Source organism: Lactuca virosa, chromosome 7 (genome assembly GCF_052849685.1).
Source record: "Lactuca virosa cultivar CGN04683 chromosome 7, Lactuca_virosa_CGN04683_v6, whole genome shotgun sequence".
In the NCBI taxonomy this organism is placed as follows: Eukaryota; Viridiplantae; Streptophyta; class Magnoliopsida; order Asterales; family Asteraceae; genus Lactuca; species Lactuca virosa.
The window spans coordinates 284,117,928-284,130,540 of NC_136432.1; positions in this window are offsets into that span (position 1 = coordinate 284,117,928).

Below are 12,613 nucleotides of genomic sequence, written 5' to 3' on the forward strand. Positions count from 1 at the left end.
TAAAACACTTATACGGGCTTCGTCGGCGATGGTAGGTGCTACTTTCCCTCTTTCCACTATGTTTTGATTTTCTGAACGGAATTTGCACTACAATTTGATGATTTTGTTAATTTTAGGGCTGTTGCATACCACCCCCGCCACTGTGTTTTCTTCTATGGCGACCACCATCGTACATCACACTTTTCTACTGATTCGGGTGTGTTTTTTTATGAAATTGTGTATATGAATGTGTGTATTTGGTATATATGATGAACACTTTTCTGTTGATTTCCTATATGTTGATTTATATGCAAGAATGAAATTATTGGTATAAATATGTTGATTTTGTGGAATGTACGTGTGTATTTTTTGGTACATGTGTATATTTTAATATATGCATGGATGTGTAATTGTACATATTTGTTTATATGTTTCTTTGTATGAAATTAGTTGTATTTAAGAAGTATGAAATTAGAAATACGAAGAATATGTGTGTATTTGTATATATGAATGGATGTGAATTTGTAAATATTTGTTTATATGTTTCTTAGTATATGTGAAATATATAGTATTTGTATGTGAATGTGTAATTAGTATATGTATAAGCGTATTTGGAATGTGTATGTGTATTTGGTACACACACACACATATATATATATATATATATATATATATATATATATTATTGTATGTATGCCAATAGAAATTAATATATGTATGTGTATTTGTATGTAATGAAGATGTGTTTATAATGTATGTATGATGTTATGACTTAATTAAGTTAGAATTGGTCTATGAGTCCAAATTTTTTTTAGTTACTTTTTATGGGCATAAGGTCGTTTTTGTAGCTTTAATTGATCATTTTGGAAGAATCGAAGGGGTAAACCGGTTAGTCCCTTACGCAAACTCATTTCTTGTCCATATCTCTCTCTCTCTCTATCTCTCTCTCTTTCTCTCTCTCTCACATACACACAAACACACACACATACATGTTTAAGAAGTTAAATTCTCCCCTTTTCTGGTTATTCTTTTCTCATCTCCATACAACTATGGCAAAGACCACTATGCACTTCCATCGATCAAATAAGGTCAGCAATGAAGATGAAGATGATGGGATTTAGGTAAAACAAATAAACTAGAAAACAATTCCTATGTTCACATGCAACCTACTTGGGATCTATGTTTTGATCTATTGAACATATAACTTTGAATTGCAAAACAAGAACCCTAGAGGAGAGGGGCTAATTTCGAAATTAACAAACTAGGGTTTAGGAGTTACATACCTTTCAATTGTTATAGCAAACAATTGATAATCCTCTTGATCTTGATCTTGATCTTCTTGGAAGCTTAGCACCACAAATGTAATGCCTCTAATGGAATCACACCCAAGAACTAGCAAGAAGGAAACTTGGAGGAGAGAGGATGGAGAGAGTATGCAATTTCGGCCTTAGGGTTTCTTCCAAAGAAATCAGTGACCTCAAATGTGAGCCAGGAGGCTCCTTAAATAGCTGAGGGATCTAGGGTTTAGGGAAAACCCTAGTTATCCTTTGCTTAGGGCCTAAGCAAGATCCAAAGGCCTTATTTGGACCCCTTGGACGAAATCTCTAGGGTTTCCCCTAAGAATTTCGTCCACCTCCTTCCAAGGGGGTTCTGGAACCTTCCACTCAACTATTAGTTAATTGCAAACTAGTCCCTGCACTTTATAATTAATTCTTTTAACCCCAAAATTAATTCTGATTAATTTCTGGCTAACTATTAATTAAACATAATGATTTCTAATTAATATATTAATCTTTTAACATATTAATAAATCATTTATATTAATTCATTAATCTTATAAATTAATATCTCTCCTTTCATAATTTCCTTGTCCAGTTGCTAGGTTGAGGGCAACCCAAAAGGACTGTGCTGCTATCAATTCAAGTTCATACCAATTATAGTTATGGGCTTAGACACCTAATCCAACAGTCTCCCACTTGGATAAGTCTGTAACTATAATTGCTAGTATGCCTTCTAAATTTGACCAGCAAATTGTAGCTTCCAAAAAGCTGTTGCCGAACTCTGACCCAGTCAGTTACGTGTCCTAAGATAAGTGATCATATAATCCTTCGTTCTGCTAGATATCCCTAGACATAAGACATGGAATGTAATCAATCTCTTTGTCCAGAATCTATGTTTCCCGATTCCTGATTTGTGATGATGTAGGACTTCTAATTGAACACGTTAATTTAGTCCTGGCTGGGCCCAGCACATAAGTCAACACCAAATCATCGAGGGGCCCACAGATATCGCGTTTCCTATTAGGGCAAAAGGAACGAATAAACGTTGACTCATATGCTTGTATCTTTTACTCATCAAATTATACATGATAATACGTTTTATAACACCAAGTTACTGATGCGTTTTCGTATCACCAATGCATGACCGACTTGTAAATTGCAACTCATATATCTTCGTTTCAAGATTATAAGATATTATCGTCTCAGTATTACTCGTGATGAATTCCATGAAGTGATACTCTGAGCGAGGGTTTATCCAGTACTCAAATCTCAATTTCTGAGTACTCATGAACGTTGCAGCAATTCTATTGCCATGTCTATCCTTAGACAATCTACAATCCAGTTCATGACAGTCTTAATTCACTACTTACTTCCAAAAGTATGAGTGACTGTGGAGTTTGAATAATCTTATTATTCGGGAAGTAAAACATGCAAAAATGAAACACAATAATAAACAATTGACAAAAGGCAGAAACCAAACTTATAAATAATACTTTATTATTTAATCACCAAAAGTCAATTACATTTACTTTGTTACAAGTTTCAGAATAAAACTAATCTAACTACTAAAACTAATATCATCTTTCAGTCCTATGCTCCGAGCATGCTGAATATGCTTAGCCCTACCCAGACCCTTTGTGAGGGGATCTGCTGGGTTATCTTCAGATGACACCCTCTTTACTATAAGATGGCCTTCTTCAACTCTATGTCTGATGAAATGGTACTTTCTGTCGATATGTCTGGTCTTACCATGATCTCTCGGTTCCTTTGTCAAGGCAACCGCTCCTTCATTATCGCAGAACAGTTCCATAGGCTCCTAGATGGTTGGAACAACTCTGAGATCCCCGATGAAGTTCCTCAACCAAGCTGCTTCTTTCGACGCTTCACTTGCTGCTATGTACTCTCATTCACAAGTAGAATCAGCCACCGTATTTTGCTTGGAACTCTTCCAAGTAACTGCTCCTCCATTCAGTAAAAACACCCAGCCCGACTGAGAACGGAAGTTATCTCTATCCGTCTGAAAGCTGGCATCACTGTAACCATCTACTCTCAAAGTATCACTGCCACCAAGCACAAGGACCCAGTCCTTTGTCCTTCGCAAATACTTGAGTATATTCTTAACTGCTATCCAATGAGCTCTACCTGGGTTTCCCTGATAGCGACTGACCATGCTCAAAGCAAATGCCACATCAGGGCGAGTACATGTCATAGCGTACATGATCGATCCGACAGCGGAAGCATAAGGTACACGACTCATGTCATCTATTTCAACATCTGTACTCGGGCATTGAGTCTTACTCAATTTGGTATTGCTCTGGAGAGGTAGCTCTCCTTTCTTGGAATTTTCCATACTAAACCTCTTTAGTACCTTATCTAAGTATGTGCTCTGACTAAGTCCAATTAGTCTCTTCTTTCTATCTCTCAATATTCTAATCCCAAGAATATAGGCAGCTTCTCCAAGGTCTTTCATGGCAAAACACTTTCCAAGCCAAGACTTAACTTCTTTCAAGGTTGGAACGTCGTTACCAATGAGTAATATGTCATCGACATACAACACCAGAAAAGTTACTATACTCCCACTAGCCTTGATATACACACAGAACTCATCTTCACTTCTAGAGAAACCAAACTCTTTGACTTTCTCATGGAAGCAAAGATTCCAACTGCGAGATGCTTGTTTCAATCCATAAATGGATTTCTCAAGCTTGCACACTCTATTGGGGAACTTTGCATCAACAAAACCCTCTGGCTGACTCATGTAAACATCTTCAGCCAACTTCCCATTAAGGAAAGCAGTTTTGACATCCATCTGCCAGATTTCATAATCATGAAAGGCAGCTATGGCGAGCAATATCCTAATAGATTTAATCTTAGCCACTGGCGAGAAGGTCTCATCATAGTCAACCCCTGGGGTTTGAGTGAAACCTTTTGCAACCAGTCGAGCCTTGAATGTGTGCACATTTCCATCCATGTTTGTCTTCTTCTTGAAGATCCATTTGCACCCAACTGTCTTACGACCTGGTGCACTATCAACCAAATTCCAAACTTGGTTGTCATACATGGACTTAATCTCGCTGTCCATTGCCTCTTTCCACTTGGAAGCCTCTGGGCCTGCCATTGCTTCCTTATAAGTGACTGGTTCATCTAAGTTTACCAGTGTTCTGTCACTTATGAATGTGTCACCATCTGAAGTAATATGAAAACCATACAACTCAGGTGGCACACTCACCCTAGTGGATCTTCTAAGAGGTAATGAGTTATCGATTGGTTCAACAGAAACTGTTTCCTCTGGTTGAGTGCTAGTGTCATCTAAGGTTCCTTCATTGGCTGACTCTTGAATTTCTTCAAGGTCAATAGTGCTCCCACTGTCCTCTTTGAATATGAGCTCTCTTTCAAGAAAGACTCCTCTTCGTGCTACAAAGACCACGTTCTCACTAGGCCTGTAGAACAAATATCCAAAAGACTGTTTTGGGTAACCAATGAAAACACATTTCTCACTTCTAGCTGCTAGCTTGTCGTGAGTCTCTCGTCTTACGAAAGCTTCACAACCCCAGACTTTAATATGTGCTAACGAGGGAACTTTCCCTGTCCACATTTCGTGAGGTGTTTTGGCAACCTTCTTTGTAGGGACAAGATTGAGGATGTGGGCGGCTGTCTCTAAGGCATACCCCCAGAAGTGAATGGGAAGCGAAGCCCGACTCATCATAGAACGAACCATGTCTAACAAGGTTCGATTACACCTCTCAGCTACACCATTTAACTGTGGTGTCCTAGGAGGAGTCAATTGTGAGACTATCCCACATTCTTTCAGATAGTCGTTAAACTCGATACTAAGATACTCCCCGCCTCTATCGGATCTAAGTATCTTTATCTTTCTGCCCAATTGATTTTCGACTTCATGCTTAAACTCTTTGAATTTTTCAAAAGTTTCTGACTTATGCTTGATCAAGTAGATATATCCATATCTGCTATAATCGTCAGTGAAAGTCACATAGAATCGATTAGCATCTCTTGTAGTTGATCTGAAGGGCCCACACACATCTGTGTGTATGAGATCCAACAGACCTTCACCTCTTTCACAAGACCCTGTGAATGGTGATTTTGTCATCTTTCCCAAAATACAAGATTCACACATATCATCTGATTTTAGGTCAAATGATTCCAACACTCCATCCTTTTGGAGTTGGGCTATGCGTTTCTTGTTAATGTGTCCAAGACGACAATGCCACAAGCATGCCTTGTCTACACTATTAGACAAGTCAATATTAAGTACACTATTTCCTAAGCTATCAACACAAGTCACTGTTTCATACACACCATCACAAGGTAAAGCTTCAAACATAAAAACATCATTCTTATAAACAGAAATTGAACCATTCAAATCATTAAAAGAATATTTGAAACCTTGTCTGAACAATGCATGAAATGAAATAATGTTTCTCGTCATCTCAGACGAATAGCAACAATTTATTAAATCTAATCTAACATCATTACTAAGCAGAAGCTGATAAACTCCGATCTTGGTCACTGGTGAAGACTTTCTGTTTCCCATGATCAAGTTTATCCTTCCTCGCTCTATCTCCTCACTTTCCTTTAGTCCCTGCAAATCAGAACAGATATGAAAACCACATCCTGTATCAAGGACCCATGAACGAGAAGATAATGAGTTATTAGCAGAAATAGTGTAAATACCTGCCGAAGATGGCTTCACTTTGCCATCCTTGATATCTTGCAGATATTGTGGGCAAGATCTCTTCCAATGCCCCTTTTGATTGTAGTAAAAGCAAACGGCCTATTTTGGATCAGAAACATGGGGAGTGGAACCATTGGGCTTAGCCTTTGGGCCATTACTAGACGACCCAGCTTGAGCCTTGCTCTTCCAGTTTTGCTTGGGAGGACCTTTCCTCTTTTTCCCCTTTCCCTGTCCAATAGCCAATACAGGGGCACTTGTAGGCGTGGAGGATATACTTTTACCCTTCATTCCTGCCTCAGCTGTCTGCAACAAGTTGTGCAATTGGGCCAAGGTCTGCTCAGTATTGTTCAAATGGTAAGTTAGAATAAACTGACCATAACAATCAGGTAGTGAGTTCAAGACCATGTCAATGGCCAATTCCCCATCAAAGTGAATGTTGAGCTTGACCAAACGCTCTATGTAGCGTTGCATTCTTTGCACATGTGACACAACCGATTCCCCTTCTTTCATCTTGCAAGCCATGAGTGACTTGACTACTTCAAACTTTTCTTGACGATCTCGCTTATGGTACTTTTCCATAAGGTCCTTGTTCATCTCAAAAGGCCAGTAGTCCTCATAGTACCTCTGCAGTTCTGGGGACATGGTTGCCACCATGATGCACGCCACTTTGGTAGCATCATCGTAATGTTTCTTGTAGGCAGCAAGATCTTCAGGAGTAGCTTCAGACTCATCAAGCTCTTTGAGCTCCTTTTCAAGAACATATTCTTTGTTCTCAAAATGAAGAGCCATCTTGATGTTGCGCATCCAATCGTTATAGTTTGAGCCATCCATAACGACTTTGGAGCAGATATTGAGCAAAGAGAAGTTCTGGTTGGAGGAGGATGAAGCAGAAGTGTTTCCAGGAGTAGACATCTGAAAAGAAAGAAAGTTTTAGTTAGATTTCAAGATACCTCAATATAATAACCCAAAGATAAAATATCAAGGTTAGGATCCAACTATGAAAATTCACAACTTAGAAATGGGATGTCGAGATCCAAGTGTAAATTTCATAAAGGTAGGTGAATGACGATTCACCAATTCCACCATTAGACGAAACAAACGAAGTGAAATTCCTAATTCTTTTGAGATACATTGAAACTATTCAATGGCATGTTTTAATCTCAGATTATGCTCTTCTATTTATGACTGGGATGCCGAGGATCACAAACAAGATGTGAATACCCATGCAAATGTGCTTGGTAACCTCATTGTCTTTATCATTAACTATTGATGTGTTGGTAAACCACACACGCTCCATCAAAATGACAATTATGAGATACCCATTACTACTCTTTATTAGTGCCCTTTAGTGTGTTGGTTAACCACACACGCTCCACTAACGACCAATAAAGCATAATGTGCAATTTCATGGATTAGCATACTTTTCACATTTTTCCTAAAGTAACTAGAGTTGGGATTTTAAAAATACTGTTCTAGTACTTTCTTTAATGTCATTATACTTTTAATGAGAAGTAGTTGTCCTATCAAATCCGTTCTGCTAACGACCCTCCACTAATCAAGGAAGCGGTGGGTGAGAGTGGACACCCATTCAACTACCATTTTATAGGCAGTTTTCTTATACCCCCCTTATAGATTAGCTTCGTGAATGAGGCATACTAGCGATTTGACTGACCATATTCTTATACATATATAATATTAAACTTTTAATCATAATACATATATAGGGTGTGTTTTAAAACATTTTAAAACTTCAAGGGTTTATATAAATTTCGAAATTCAAACTATTAAATTTAAATTTAAATAAATCAATTAACTAGATTTAATATTTATCTTTTAATCAACTACTAATCAAATTATTAAATCTTGTAAGGATTATCTAATTAAATTAATCAATTAATTTAATCCTAATCCTTATCCCTCTAAATTTCGAAAAATAGGGTAAGGATAATTATCCAATTAATCTAATTAAGTAACAATTATCCAAAACAAGAAACCCTAAAACTTCTAGCAATTTCGAAATTTACAAGGGAGGAGGCTAGGGTTTTCAAAACCCTAACCCTAATTTCGATTAGGGTTCTTTGGAGGCTAGGGTTTTCGAAAAAACCCTTTTATCCAAAACCCTAGAAATCGAAAATTTAGCCTTTAGGGTTTAATAGCTATAAACCCTAATTTGCAATTCAACAATTATAGCAATTCAATTTAAAACAAACAATGGCTCTGATACCACTGATGGGATTTAGGTAAAACAAATAAACTAGAAAACAATTCTTATGTTCACATGCAACCTACTTGGGATCTATGTTTTGATCTATTGAACATATAACTTTGAATTGCAAAACAAGAACCCTAGAGGAGAGGGGCTAATTTCGAAATTAACAAACTAGGGTTTAGGAGTTACATACCTTTCAATTGTTATAGCAAACAATTGATAATCCTCTTGATCTTGATCTTGATCTTCTTGGAAGCTTAGCACCACAAATGTAATGCCTCTAATGGAATCACACCCAAGAACTAGCAAGAAGGAAACTTGGAGGAGAGAGGATGGAGAGAGTATGCAATTTCGGCCTTAGGGTTTCTTCCAAAGAAATCAGTGACCTCAAATGTGAGCCAGGAGGCTCCTTAAATAGCTGAGGGATCTAGGGTTTAGGGAAAACCCTAGTTATCCTTTGCTTAGGGCCTAAGCAAGATCCAAAGGCCTTATTTGGACCCCTTGGACGAAATCTCTAGGGTTTCCCCTAAGAATTTCGTCCACCTCCTTCCAAGGGGGTTCTGGAACCTTCCACTCAACTATTAGTTAATTGCAAACTAGTCCCTGCACTTTATAATTAATTCTTTTAACCCCAAAACTAATTCTGATTAATTTCTGGCTAACTATTAATTAAACATAATGATTTCTAATTAATATATTAATCTTTTAACATATTAATAAATCATTTATATTAATTCATTAATCTTATAAATTAATATCTCTCCTTTCATAATTTCCTTGTCCAGTTGCTAGGTTGAGGGCAACCCAAAAGGACTGTGCTGCTATCAATTCAAGTTCATACCAATTATAGTTAAGGGCTTAGACACCTAATCCAACAGAAGAGACCATAGCATCCATCAATCCCGGCTACGTAAAACATACTTCGTATTCCAAAAAACCTCTATGCCTATCCAACTTTCCTGATTAAGCTTTTGAAACTAGTCACTGGTATTGTTAAAGAAATAGCTTATGGGCAAGTTCGAATCACGTTGGAGATTTATAATGAAGAAAAACAACACCCTTATACCTCCTTATCCCCTAGTCTCCTTCACCCAACCTTAACCACCATACACCCCATGTTCATCACCATCGACCACCATCATTAACCTCGACCAATAACCTGTACAAAATCAGCCACAATCACGACCAAAAAACAACTATTACCGATTATCATTACCGCTTCTTCACTTGAACTTCAATCATCATCATACTATTACCACAAATCATTTACGCCATCATGCCATAACAAACCTTCCAAATCAACACTTGACCCCATCGTTTTCACACCTGCAACTCGTAATAAAAAAAGAAAAAGAAAGAATTAAGAGGTGATGCAATTCCAATAAGAAAGCAGGAATAGATAGTAAGACACATGTGTTTGCTTGATTAATAAAGAGAAAAAGGGAGATGCTAGCTTCGATGGCTTTTTGAGAAACGAACCAGAAGAGAAGATGCAATTTTTGTTTTGTATAATGTGGTTGTCGATTGATTGTTAAGGAGCGACAAGTAAGTTAGGATATGAAAAAATTTAGGGAAGAACATAACGTGTAGCGGTTACTTTATGAATATTATTCTATGTTTTGCATTATAGCCAAGTCCTGCAATATTTATTTCTTAAATATTTCTTAAATATTGATACAGAGTAAAGACGTTGATGGGACATGTTGGTAATCACTACAACCTAAAGACTAAACTTCGGATGCATAATTAGTTGGATTTTGGGTTGTTACAAAAGGTTTGCAATACGGACGCTCATCAAGAATTTGAAAAGGATTAATAAGGTCCTCTATGTTTATTTGTCGTTCATACAGGTACTTGTCTTTTATCATGCAAGGTGTGTATTTACGATTGCTCCAGTGTTCCTCGTATGTTTTCATATAATATTTCCTTTTTCGTATTAACTTTCTATGGACTTATTTTTCATTTGTTTTCTATCAAGTGTTGTTTGAATAAATATGATTAAAAATATATTCTAAAGATTTGCAACACCGAAGAAATGGAAGAAAAATTTTAATGAGAGCAAATTTGTAGAAAATATTAAAACTTAGTATGCTTTTCCCTTTGTATTGAGTGTTATTTTAATATTAAATATGCATATGTAGTTTGTCGGATAAGTCTAATCCCTATCAAATTCATTTAAATAATAAATAACCACGACACCATACTATAGTTTAGACAACTTTTTTGGCATCTAATGTTTTTTCTGGTATTGCTTTTTTGTTATTTGTCGTTAATTTCTTAAAAGGAAAAGTACTCTCATATTATGTGGTAAAATAGCTTACCTAACGTATGAAGATAAATAAACAATTTCTTGTTATTTGGAGGTTGTTTACCAACATGCCTAGGCCCGGCCCTGAGGGAGTGCCTGGTGTGCAGCCGCACAGGGCCCCGAAAAAAGTAGGGCCCGAATTTTGTCTAAATTATATAATAATATATTATAAATAAATATATATTAAGTTAACAAAAACAATTGAGATATGTTGTGTGGTTCGGCTGGTTAAAACGTGTGACTTCCTTCCCAATAATTTCGGTTTGATTTGTATATGCACCATTTTTATTTTTAAATCCTATACACGTTCATCTCCTTTCAATTTAAGTCCAAGATACATGTACACCCCCTTGTCACGGGATGACTCTTTTAAACTAGTCAATACCGTGTGCCACTTAGTGCTTCTCCGACTAAGTCAGGCTAACTTCGACGATCTAGATGTACTAACGAACTTAGGAAGCAAGAGTTACGAAAAGGGACACTTCAAGAAAGCTTCTATTATATAACTCAACTTCTTTACAAGGAAACTTCTCGATGGTTTTGGAGCAAATGAGCTCCTCCCTATTTATACTTGTCCTTCCCCTCCTAGGAAAGTTTCAAAATATTACTACATTAGTCCTATATTCTTGACTAATCTAGACTATTCTACCAAGTTACATATATTTACAAGTCTTCATGAAATGTTCTAAATCATTCTTCGATGTCCTAGAGAAATCTAGGACGTTCCAGGGTCTAATGTGCTATACTTGTAAGTTCTCCCATTTTCTTGAGTACTCCGGAAGAGTCTAGAATCTCAATCGTGACACCCTCCCCCACCTAAGTTCTTGACGACATCGTCAAGTCTTAGATATGTACTCCTCGATCTTGCTTCGGAACTGCCACAGATTGTGTTCTCGTTCCCAACTAGACTCACTATCGGGTAGTCCCTTCCATCGAACATAATATTCTGTCCAATTGGGTAAGCCTTGTTTACGAACTGTTCTATCTGCTAGGATTTCGTCCACCTCCTTATCATATGAGACTACGTTTGCTACTGAGGCTCGATGTGATTTGCTCCTCGATGGATCTTCTTCATCGCGATTGTAAGCTTTGAGGAGACTTACATGGAATACTGGATGAATCGTTAAGTAGGATGGTAATTCTAGCTTGTATGATCGGGTCCCAACCTTTTCGAGAACTTTGTATGGCCCCTTGTATCTTCGTGTTAAGCCTTTGTGTACCTTTCGGGTGGATTTGAACATCCTTTGTGGGAGTTTTACCATCACCTCGTCCCCTACTATGAACTCTCTTGGCTGCCTCTTCTCGTCCGCCCATCTCTTCATTCGCTTGGCTGCCTTGTGTAAGTAAGACTTTGCTATGTCGATTTCCTCGTTCCATCCTTTGACAAACTTGTACGCAAGTGGGCTTGAACCTTTGTAACCGTTTGTTAGCTCTCGGGGCATCAATGGTTGTTGGCCCGTTACAATCTCGAAAGGACTCTTCCCCGTAGCCTCACTCTGTTGTAAGTTATCTGAAAATTGGGCCACATCAATTAGCTTGGCCCAATCCCGTTGGTTTGCACTGACAAAGTGCCTCAAATAAATCTCGAGCAAGTGATTCACCCTCTCAGTTTGGCCATCGGTTTGAGGGTGGAAACTAGTCGAGAAGTGGAGTTCTGATCCCATTAGCTTAAATAGCTCCCTCCAAAACTTCCCTATAAAGCGGGGATCTCTATCACTTATAATGCTTCGAGGAAGTCCCCAATACTTCACGACATGCTTGAAGAATAGTCGCCCTACTTCTTCAGTTGTGCAATCCCGAGGGGCTGGAATAAACGTTCCATATTTGGAGAATTGATCTACAATCACCATTATTGATCCGCACCCTTCAGACGTCGGTAATGCTGAAATAAAATCCATCGATATGCTTTCCCATGGTCTTTCGGAGATCGGTAGTGGTTCCAATAATCCTGCCGGTAGTGGTTACAATCACCATTATTGATCCGCACCCTTCGACGTCTATGTCACTTCGCATATTGGGCCAATAATAGGATCGTTCTATGATTGCTTTCGTATGATGAGTACCTGGATGTCCAGCCCATTTGGAATCATGACATTCCTTTAAGATTTCTCTTCTCAAGTTGTTCCATCTTGGGACATACATTC